Source organism: Silene latifolia, chromosome X, assembly GCF_048544455.1.
Source record: "Silene latifolia isolate original U9 population chromosome X, ASM4854445v1, whole genome shotgun sequence".
NCBI classification, from domain to species: Eukaryota; Viridiplantae; Streptophyta; class Magnoliopsida; order Caryophyllales; family Caryophyllaceae; genus Silene; species Silene latifolia.
The window spans coordinates 115,199,405-115,211,801 of record NC_133537.1 but is presented as its reverse complement, the minus strand read 5'-3'; the positions used below and the strand labels follow the sequence as shown (position 1 = coordinate 115,211,801).

At 43.0% G+C, this 12,397-nt stretch overlaps 1 non-coding gene across 1 annotated transcript; it reads left to right on the top strand.

Moving 5' to 3' along the window:
- Positions 1-2,808: 2,808 nt before the first annotated feature.
- LOC141625281 (small nucleolar RNA R71) lies at positions 2,809-2,915 on the top strand. Its single transcript, XR_012535069.1, has one exon. It is a non-coding gene; the product is annotated as a small nucleolar RNA R71 (small nucleolar RNA).
- Positions 2,916-12,397: the final 9,482 nt, after the last annotated feature.

Here is a 12,397-nt window from a genome sequence, read left to right as displayed (position 1 = left end):
AAAAACTCCCCGCGTCCTATTCATTTTCACTCGATCGAGTGGTTTTAAACCACTCGATCGAGCACTTTGATGCTTCATCTGCTCGATCGAGTAGAAATCTACTCGATCGAGAAATCCCACTTTATGCTTTACTCGATCGACCTGAAAAAGTGCTCGATCGACCAAATTTTTACTCGATCGAGTACAAAAAGTACTCGATCGAGCTCTTTTCTCGCGTAAGCTCTTGAATTTCGTCTTTTCTTCCTTGGAATGCGTAAAAACTTCCCCAAACCTGCATAAGAACACGTGCAAAAATATCCCAAAATACCAAAACGCATAAGAACAGTCTATAGTCTTAAATCTACGCTAAAAGAAGTCTATAAACTAATTGTCCTAATTAAAAGCAATAAAATAAATTCAACGGAAAATTCAAAATTATCTATTACAAAGTGTTACACGGGGCATTTCCCCGTTTAATTCCCAATGCAATTCAGTAGCCCCTTGAAGGGCTCCCGATCGGAGGACGTCACCTCGGAACATTGACTTGTCCTCTTCAACTTCCATGAGCATGAATTATCATTTGAAACGGTAGGAGGGGAGTAGTTCACATCCACGTAAGCGCGAACTTTCCTCGTCCTTGCTCCTTTATCACCATCTTTAGCATCCTTACTCTCAATTTGATTGATAGCAGTTGCACAACACCCTTTGACAGCTCCTTCGTTGCTTTCATCTGTACCTGCAGCAAGGAAAACAGATGAACTTTCCTCCTTCTTGCTCTCAGTCTGAGGCGGAGGGATAACAATTGCAGCACAATACTCCAAATTTTCAACTGGAGTATCAATAATAGGGTCAATAGAAGAGAGAGCATTGCAAGGCTGAGCCTGCATGGGAGCCCTCCGGGACTTAGACTGATTAAAAATCAGCTCTTCGTCCCCTATCTGAAAGGTCAAAGTCTTCCCCCTGACGTCAATAACTGCACGAGCAGTAGAAAAAAATGGTCTCCCTAAAATAATAGGGGTGTGTGCATCTTCGGGGATGTCTAAGACAACAAAATCAACGGGAATAAAGAACCTCCCGATCCTTACAGGTACGTCTTCTACTATATCTAGTGGCCGTGATATACTACGGTCGGCCATCTGGACTGTCATGTTAGTGCAACTCAGCTTTGTCAAACCAAGTCTCTTGGCCAGAGACAGCGGTAAGACACTTACGCTAGCGCCTAAATCGCATAGCGCATTATCAATCAAATAGTTACCGATATGACACGGAATTGAAAAACTACCCGGTCCGATCGCTTAGGAGGTAACTTATTTTGAAATAGGGCCCACCCCACCTCGACCAAAGCTACGGTCTTACTATCACTAATGGTCCTCTTACGACTCAAAATTTCTTTCATAAACTTAAGATAAGAGGGTACCTTTGTCAGCAATTCGGTGAATGGCACAGTGACTTCCAAGCTTTTCAGAAGTTCAACAAATTTGCCGAATTGTTGATTGGCCTTTGTATTCTGCAGACGCCTCGGAAAGGGAACTGTAATAGGTATCTCAAGTCCTTTGTTTCTCTCTTCCAATGTATCTTCCGGAGCAAGTTCTGTATCCTTTGGACGCTTCTTACCTCTCGAACGAGGTCTTTCCGGTGATTTATCGCTTAAACGAGCACTAGCAGGCTCTCGAATAAGCTTCCCGTCATCAAAACTACTCGATCGACCAATATACCCATTCGATCGAGCAGTTTCCTCATCAATGTCAGTCGATCGAGTAAAATTTCCACTCGAACGATCAACTCCACTTTGCTCTTCATTCGATCGAGTAGAAAAACTACTCGATCGACCATTCTGCATTTCCTGTTCACTCGATCGAGTGGTATTTTCACTCGATCGACCACTTTCGTCCCTAAATCTGCTCGATCGACCACCTGAAACCAGTCGATCGAGCACTTTCTTTGCCGTGAGCTCATTTTCTTCGCCAGAACACTGTTCACCTTCATTTACAGCTCTCCTTGGGTCTGATTTCTGCATTTCTGGTCCCTCATATGAACGACCGCTTCTCAGATTGATGAAATTTACCGTCTCGTGTGGATTCTTCTCATTTTGAGTCGGTAATTGACCCTGCTTTCTTGTGGACTGATTAGTGGCTAATTGGGCAACTTGAGTTTCAAGTGCCTTTATGGATGCATCTTTCTCGCTGATCACTCAATTGCCACCGCGTGAAGGCTTGCAACATAGACTTAAGCTCACCAATTTCGCTCACCCCACCTAAGATGATGCACCATGGTTAGGAGGAGTAAAAGAAGGAGGCTTTTGAAAGCCTTGTTGATTGTTGTGTGGAGGGACATAAGGTCGCCTTGGTGCGGAGGAGGTGTAGGATTGAGCACATTCGACTAGTCCACCTCGATTGGGATGGATCGCCTTGATTATTGTAATAGGAACCTCCTCCTTGCCTATATTGCTGAAAGGCAAGGACTTGTTCCTTCTCTACAAGACAGCCAACAACAGAGTGGCCATCATTACCTCCACATCTCTCACATGAAACAGTCTCTCCCCTAGTAAGAACATGAACCGTCTGAGGCTCCCCAGCAGCTTGTAACTCCAACTTGTCGAACCTAGCATTCATGGTCTCCAGCTGAGCTAAAACCTGCTTATCAACTGCATGAACTGTCCTAATCCCATCCCTCGGGTTTCCATACTCAGCACTGTGATTCGCCATCTCTTCAATAAGAGACCATCCCTTATCGTCATCTGTATTCTCCTGGAATCTTCCACTAGATGCCGCATCAAGTATGGCTCTCTGGTCGTCATTGTAGAACTGATTAGCTAGAAACCATGGGTCAAAACCATGGTGAGGGATAGACCTCACAAACGTCTTCAATCGCGACCATGCCTCATAGAAACTTTCATCGGGAGCCTGTCTGAAACTAGTAATCTTGGCCCTCAGCAAATTGGTGCGTTGTGGAGGGAAATATCTCTTGTAAAATGCAAGAGCAAGAGACTCCCAATCTGTAACCCCATCAGCTGTGCGGTCCAAGTCAGTCAGCCACTCCCTGGCTGAGAAAGGAAATAGAACTTCCTTAATCTTATCTTGAGTTACCCCCTTAGTGGCGGGGATAGTAGAACAGTAATCGGTAAAGGTCTCCATATGCTTCCTCGGATCTTCACCAGCCACACCTCTATAAATGTTTCTCTCCACCAGATTGATATAAGAAGGACGGATATCAAAGGTGTTCCCATCCTCAGTCTGGTGATTGAAACCTTTGGGAATAGAAGAGGCTTTAGGCACTGAATGACTAGAGAGTTTAGGCATCCTTACTATAGAAATCGGACTATCTTCCTCGAAAAGAGAATGATGTACCTCCGGCTCGAAAGTACTCAAGTCTTCCTTTCGTGATTTCCTTATCAGACGGAATCTATGCCTGAATAATCTCTCTGCTCTGAATCAGCTGAAACTAATTCACACCTGTCTGACCTGGGCATAAACAACACTGAAAAGAAATGAATAAGAACTGCCTCAAGGAATAAAAATTCCCTGAGACGGATAAAATAAACGGAACGAAAACAAATGGGGCAATTGCCTCCCCGGCAACGGCGCCAAAATTTGACACGTCTGTCGTGTACCTGTCAAAAATAAACTAACTCGACTAACTATATAGTTAGGGAAGTCAGGTCGATCTCCACAGGGAGGCAAGATATCTGTAGAAGTCCGTCTATTTGGTCACAAATGGGGGGGGGGGGGGGTTGTTTGAATTTTTATCTAAGCTACGAGTTTTAATGGAAAGAGAAATAAAGGGCGAGAGCAATAAAGGCAGGAAATGAGTTTAACCTATCAGATAAAGAGGGACATGTTAGGATTTCGGTTCACTACGGTAGTCCAGTGACTCAGCTGTAAATGACTCAGACGAATTAATGTAAGACGGATGTTGAAAGGTCCTTACGGTCCACTTTCTATCCTAAAATACCATTAACTTAACTTCCATTCTCGTCAGGGTAGTCTACTGTTCATAGCAGGCCTATTTAGTCCAATCTTTCGATCTAGGATTAATTTTAGCCAGATTAAAGGTTAACTTAGAAGTGTGCAGTCAACTAAGTCGATAAATACAATTAAAATGCTATGGTGACAGAGTCTCGTAATTATTTCGTCTGTTTCATTTACTACATCATCACAATCCTACCACAGATCCCTTAATCCCAACATGAGAGGGGTTTAGCTACTCATATCGCTAATTAAACTAACAGCAGACAGATTTCCAGCAGTAAACATAATGAAATAACAAGTAAAAAGCATAAAGAGAAATTAGGGCAAAGGAGTAAAGGTAACGGAACAAGAGATTAAAGCAAACAAAAGATTAATTATTGATAAAGGAAGAGAAAGAATTACAATCGATGCGAATCTGGCGTAAAGAACACAAATTCCAAGCGAAAGCAATCCCGAAATAAAGTTACATGAGAGAAGAATGAAGTACGCAGTAAAAGTTTGATAGGAACTAAGTAGTAAAATAAATCTGATACTAATAACCTAACTAATGTCGGTTTAAATAGCAAAGTAAATGAGTTTTTGCGGAATTAAACATAACACGGGCTGTTTAAAGCCCATAAATAGCGAAACAACTCGATCGAGTGGATTAAAACCACTCGATCGAGCAAACACCTCAGCAAATCTACTCGATTGAGTAGAAAGTTACTCGATCGAGTAACTGGCCTTTCTGCAAGATAAGGATCGAGTGGAAAACCACTCGATCGACCACCAGAGGACGTAAAAACCACTCGATCGAGTGGTGAAACAGCTCGATCGAGTTTTTAACTTCAAATCAGCTCAAGTCCGTCACCGAATGCCTCGTAATCCGTGCCATGACGCTTCCAAATACAGTATCTCACTCTGGAACAATCCCGTCTCCTCTAAATGCATGCAAAAAGGACGAAAAAGTGTACGATTCCACTACTTTCGCGTTCATTTCTACAAAATGGACAAAACGAACCAAAGTAGCCAATTCGGGGCAAAATACCATAAAAACAGTATGAAAAATCATAGAAATACGTGCTGAAATAGGCTAAAAAGACTATATATTAGGCACGTATCAGTAGTTGCTTTAGTAGATGGTCGGTAGAGCCTTCTTCATTGTCATTTGGTGCGACTACAATGGTTGGACTATTTGCTATGGGACCATTTTGAGAAGTATCTTGGTATGGGCGCCTCGAACGAGTAAGGTGATCTACATCTTGATCTTCACAATTCTGGACTATTTCCTCACTGATTTTAACTAAGTAGTGTTCAGTGAGATACAGATCTTCGTCATCGTCAGCCCATATTCCATTGATGGTAGCAAGTTCCCTTATTCTTATGATTTCAGCTTCTAATTGGATAATCTGGTCGACTAGTTCATCAACCATGGCTACTACTTCTTGCATTGTAGTGTTTCGAGAGAAAACTAGTGGTGCACGTTTTCTAGATATGGCGTTGGGGCCACGTAAGGTTGCCACTGCACTCTCTAGTTCCAAGACTTATCTCTCCACACTTTTTGCCCATGCGATGAAATCAGTGATAGTTGGGGAAATGGTGGAGTAGTTTCCTTCATTTTCTATTGCATGAACTTCATCTTCGACTGGGGAGATGAGATGTGAACAATCTATGGTAGATTCTTCATTTGTAATCACTAGAACTCCAAGAGGATTCTTAGTGTTGTTAGGCTTACCTCCAGGTGGTATTGGTAGGCGGCCGTCTTCAATCATGTCTTGAAGTACATTTTTCAATATGTAGCATTTCTCTGTATCATGTCCCTTACCTCTATGGTATTCGTAGTACGAATTCTCATCCCAGAACTTGGATTTCTTTTCTGGTTCGAGCGTAGGGCCTATGGGTTGAAGTTTCCCGAGCTTTATCAATCTTTTCAGAGCGTTGGAATATGTGTCCCCTAGATTTGTGAATTTCTTGGAGGGGTACTCTTTTTAGATGGCTCAAGGAGGTTAACTTCATCAGTCTTGCTAGTAGAGCCGTAAGAACGACTTGTTGATCCTTGATATCCACGACCTATCGTTTTGGACAAGAGCCCTTTACGAATGTCATCTTCGATCCTTGTCCCTAGTACGGTCAAATCTTTGAAAGTCTTGATGTTTTGATACCTCAAATGATTTGCATAGATGGGTTTTAGATTGTCTACGAATTTCTCCACAAGGGTAGCCTCATCCGGACGTTCAACAAGTTGAGTACTAGTCTTCCTCCACCGACTTAGGAAATCGGTGAAACCTTCTTTGTCATTTTGGGTAAGAACCTCTAAGGTGCGCATGTTGACTTGGATTTCAGCATTATCCGCATATTGTTTAGCAAACTCGATTGCGGCATCGTCCCAAGTAGCGATTTTCTTGTGATCTAGCGAATAGAACCATTGCTTTGGGATGGTGTCAAGAGATGAAGGAAAGATCCTTAAGAACATCTCGGGTTTAATGCCTTTGATAGACATGTAATCCTTGAAGGCACGGATATGGTTCAAAGGGTTTTCAAGCCCCTTGAATTTAGGGATATCCGTCATGTTGAAGTTGATTGGCAACTTGGAACTCACGGCCTCATACTTGCTATTATTCTCCCTATAAATGTCATCCCCTTTAAGATACATCAATTGCTCCTCTAAGTATTGGAGTCGTTTCTCAGCTGCAGTTATACCCATGGGAGGGTTCTCATCCCCGAAGTCATTCACGAAGTCATCAACGATTTCACTTTCTCGAGGAGGCATCCTCGTTTCTACGGCATATATTCGGCCCTCAATGGTGTCAAGGCGATCATACACTTGGTCTTGAGTAACTTGGAGACGAGCTAGCGTGGTTAGGATTTGATCATTACTATCTTGTAGTTGATTGAAGTTCACGTCGCTTGTTCCAGGCATCTTTGGAAACTGGATAAGAGATCGACGATGAATTAAAACACGATCGACCACTCTAGCACACTTACTTGAAAAGAAATGTTTTGACTCATGAAGTGGGAGTGTGCCACTTGTGTCAGTGAGCTTTGAGGAAATGACAAAAATTTGAAAAATGTTGGTCCTAGTAAACTTTAGTGTAGTTGTAGGAGTGGACTCGAAGTGAGGTTTTGAAACGGGTTTTGAGGCCCGAATTTTGACTCGACAATTGGACAGAGTTTCGGCTTGTTTTGCGCTAATATTAGGCCCAAATTCGAAATTTTACATGTTAAAGAAGGATTTTGAATTTTACAAAAAAAAAAAAAATCGTCATGGTTTCGTTTAGAAAAGGGTGATCACGTATGGTACAAACAATATACAAGCATTATAACGGGATGCTGAATGCATTTTAAATGGGTTTTGGTTTAAAGGGTGGATTGCCATACCGAACAATCAAACCCGATGTCTGTGGAGAGGCTCATACCAAACAAGAGTAAGGCCGATTCCTAGTCCATTTCCTAAAGTAGTGAAAGTCCTTGATACAAACAAGAGTAAGCACCATGGTATGGATGACGTCAATCGCTATCCATCCTTAGGCCCAAATAGGAATTAGGACCGTTTAGACGGGATGATTGGTCGAATGGGTTGGGTTGGGCCTAGGAAGGCCGAATAAACGATCTAGGAAGACCGAGTTATGAAAACCGATAATTGTCTTGTACAAACTATTCCCTAACCTTGTTCAAGTTTCACCCTTTTGGCTACACGTAAGTGTATTATCCCCAGCTTAGTCGCCAAACTGTGGACAATGGGCCCACGGGGGCGCTTGGGAGAGAACAAGCGTTTGCATTTGTGGAGTCGCCACCAATTTTTGTGGAAAATTGGAAACCGTTCGAATACCTCGTGCCATGTCAAGACACAAAGTAGTGACATGGACACCAAGAACTCGTTACCCTTAGAATTCTATGTCTAGAATGACTCTCGTGGATGCCAATGAACACGGATGTTCACAGAGATCTGGAGTAAGGGGTGAGGGTACGTATTAGGAAGCTCTTTTGATCGAACACCTAATCCCGCCCGCCTCGATAGCGGCCCCTACTAATGATTAGGAAAGTTATCTATACTTGATATATTGTCGATTATATGCATGCAATGCAACATCCAACATTTTAATATTAACTAAGTCGGTGAACACGTAATTTAACATACAATTGGGTCAAAGTCGGGATTTAAGATTGATTACATGTGAAAGCATACAAGCAATAAAAAGTACAATGATAAATACAATAAAGGAAAATTACAATAATGAAAATTACAATAATTACATCGGGTTTAATGATTTATGTCGAAAATACATCTAAAACGGATAATTTGGAAAAGAAAGAAAAAACAAATTAACGAACATGAATTAAGGCGATAATATGAATAATAGTTAATTAATTACGTAATTAAATAAACTAGGTCGAGGCAAAACGGGAGTTCAGAGACAGAAGTCAGTCAGGAACAGGCGCAACAGAGCTGCGCCCTCTGGAAGAGGCGCAACAGTTGCTGCGTCTGTTCCATGGCTCAGTTCTGGCTGTGAAGCCGGAATTGCGAATTGTTAATGTTCGTTGGTGATTTTAAAGATTGATTAGTATTATTTGACTCGGATGAAAGTGATTATCAGATTATTTACATGCGATTAACGGTCATGAAGACGATAAACATGGATGAAAACTAAATTAGGATGAATTATTTACATGATTTATAAGGATTAATTACAAATTAACAAACTAAACTAATTAATCAAACTAAACAGATTATTAATGATGAATTAACGACGGATTAATGATGAATATGATAATAAACAGGTGAGAATATATCAAAGATCGAATTCCAAAAACCCAATATGAATGAATCGAAATTCTACAACCCGGATTTGACTTTAATGACGAAAACCCGCAAATATTAGTTACTTGGGATTTGAGTCGGGAATTTATGATGAATTATATGTTAATGATGATGAACAATATATATGTTAAATTATTATGCTATTATATCAAGGAATCGAAGAAAAAACGAAAACAAATAAAAACAAACGAATTGACAAAGGACGAAGGAAGAAGAAAGGAAGCAGAAACTGCGGCAGCTTCACGAAGAGGCGCAGCAGGTACTGCGCTCTATTTGGGCTAAAAATAGCATAATAAGGAAGACCCACTTAATAAAATAAAATGCTAGGGGAGGAGTAATAAGGAGGAAGGAAGCCCGAAATTGGTAGAAGGGGGAAACGGGCTAAAGGAAGATCAGGAGCCCATCATAGAAGGCGTCCGAATTAAGGAAAGACAAGTTAGGGAGAAGTTAGGGAGATCAGGGAGAATTAGGGAAGGCGGCCAAGTATGGAAAGAGTTCTCATAGAAATTATATTCCCTTTCCATAACCAAAGTAGGACATATCTAGGGTTCTCACCCTATAAATAGCCAAGGAAGCAAATCAAGAAGGACATTCACATTCAAGAACACATCAACACACGATATTAGCATATTGTTATCAAATATACATCCGTTCAAGATCTTGCAGGCCAGACGCCTAGTGCCATCAGGATTAGCCTTGCACCTCAATTGTAATCATCCTCCTATTCAAGTATAGTGCAATAATTGGCAGGGTACCGTCCTCCCGCGGTTGTGCCCACCTTGGGTTTTCCGCGTCACCAAATCTCACGTGTCAATTTACTTTATGCGCTCTATTTATTAAACATACAAACGATCATACAATCAACCAACGAGTAAGACCGCATTGACCTTAATCAACTCGGTAAAGAATACCTAAACAGTTTGGCGCCCACCGTGGGGCATTGTGGTCGTCAATCGTTGATACTCTAAATACACAATGGATAAGCAAGCATCGAAAGCCGTGTCAGGGAGCAGACAACCATCGCCACCACCGCCCTCTACTCAAAACCCAACATCAACGGTGGCTATACAGGCTTCCGGACACACCCCAAGAATCATACCGACAACAAAAACTTCTCTACCTCCTAGGACTCCTGCTGTCGCGACCCAAGCCAGATTAGATAAAGGAACGGCAAGTTCAGGCCTCACCACGCCACCAAGTCCCACACAAATCTTACTCACTGGCGTAGAAAATCTTCAGAAAGCTATGGAAAACATGAAAGAAGACCAGAAGAATGCTGAAGCTGAAACAAGAAAGAGGGACAGAGAGCTCTGGGCACAGATAGAAATTTTGAAGCAGCAATCTGCCACCCCAGCAAGCAGAGCAGACGAGGGAAGGTCTCGACAAGTAGATCCGACGCAGGGGCATCGGCAAACAGAATCCGCTCGACGATACCGACCGAATCGGTAACCAGTGTTGGATATGTCCACAATACCATCGATGGAAGAATAACCCCACAAGGGTCGGGATACCTCATGCCGGATAACGCCCGCGGCTAGTCAGATGGAAGCACGAGCAGTAGCATCCCCGTCGCAGTCCCGCCACAATCGATCAGACACCTGGAGTAGGATCCGAGTCAAACCAACAAATGGATTGGCAACAAGGGACAATCGTTAGAACAACTCCTCTAGCAAATGAACACATCGTAACCTTCAAGAGCTCGGATCGAGGCAATACATTGAACCAAAGAGGCAAATGACAAAGGACCCCGCATTCAGCAAAGATAACAAATCGCCAGATTGAGTTAAAAGAAATACGAGCAGGTCCCAGGATTGCCACCCCCACTCGAGAAAGCGGCATTAGACAAAATATGCCGACTCATCGTTCGTGGACACCATATCCATCACAACCATGCCAAAGGGATTCACAAATCCAAATATGCCTCTCTTCGACGGCACAATGATCCCTTTGATCATATAAGCCAAGATAAAGAAAATGATGACAAGAATAAATCGTAGGGCAAGTCAAGGAGGCTTGCATGTGCAAAGGGTTTGGGTCCACCCTAACAGACCTGACTTCGATGGTTTGTGAGCCTCGCCTAACAGACGATATCTACATTTGCCGAATTGGTGAACGCATTTACTCAACAATTCGCAAGCAGCAGAAAACCACAAAAACACGTAGGACATCTGTACAGAATCGTCCAGGGGGTAGGAGAGAGCATTGGAGAATACAATACTAGGTTCAACAATGAGAAGGTAGCAGTACGAGAGTGCGATGTCTCGACAGCAGTAGAAGCCTTCAGAAGAGGCCTCCACCAAGGACTCCGACCCGCATAAAGCAAAACTAACTATGCATCCCCGCGCACGCTTTCGAGGCAAAGTCTAAAGGCACCGCCGCAATCAGATTGGAGGAAGATATTCTAGCCAGAGCCAGCTTACTAAGCACGCCAAGTATTTCTAGTACCTCAGCTATGGAGAAATCAGGAAGAAAGCAAACCACCAACAAAAAGGATGAGAGGTACAGACCATGTGGAAGGGGAGTCAACAGAATCGAGGAAAATCATCAACTCCCCACTCTGGCAGAGTACGGATTCACTAAAGGTATCGGGGGAATCTTGAAGGCACTCAGGGAGATGGGAGATGGAGTCAGGTGGCCCAACCCACCAGTAGGAGAGCAAGCATGGAGAAAGGATAGCAAGAAGAAGTGTGAGTTCCACCGTGATATTGGGCACAACACTGAGGATTGCTACACATTACGAAGAGAGATCAAGCGCCTGTACGAACAAGGAAAGCTGAGCCACCTATTACCACGTGGGGGCAAGCAGCAAGATAAGGTAGGCTCCGCCAAGCCTGCAGATCCACCCACATGCACCAAAATCATAAACGTGATAACAAAGTGCGCTCGACTTAAGTGGACCGACATACTCAGCTAAAAGACGTGCCACCGAGATCAAAGGAGACAGCCAGCCAATTCTTGCAGATTTCTCACAAAGACCTACCAGGCCGGTCAGCTTTGATGAAGGAGATACATATGACGAGCGAGAACATCACGACGCACTTATTATCACCTTATCAATGCCAATTACACAGTCAGGAAGGTCTTGGTAGATACAGGAAGCTCGGTCAATCTAATCATGCTGAAAACTATAGAAAACATGGGATTCAGCGAGAAGGATTTGCAAAAGAAGACTATTCCACTAGTAGGCTTCAGTGGAGAAACAACCAGCTCATTAGGCGAGATAGTCATCCCAACCTATGTGGGAGGAGTCAACAAGCAAGTAAGGTACCTGGTTATAGACGGCCCCTCCACCTACAACGTCATCTTGGGAAGACCATGGTTGCACCAGATGAAAGCAGTCCCCTCAACATATCACCAGTGCATAAAGTTCCCCACGCCATGGGGAATAGAGACAATAAGAGGAGATCAAGAGGAAGCTAGAGGCTGCTATAAGAAGGCACTTAAGTGCACTGCCAGCCCTCCCGCATAGCAATTAAAGAAGCAGCCTATCCAGGACGAATACATCGAACCCCCAGCAGAAGAGCTGGATCAAATCAACCTGGACAAGCTGCACCCAGAAAGAACCGTGCTCATTGGAGCAGATGCACAGAAGCTTAAGACAAAGAACTAGTCAAGTTATTACAGGATAACATGGATTGTTTTGCGTGGTCAC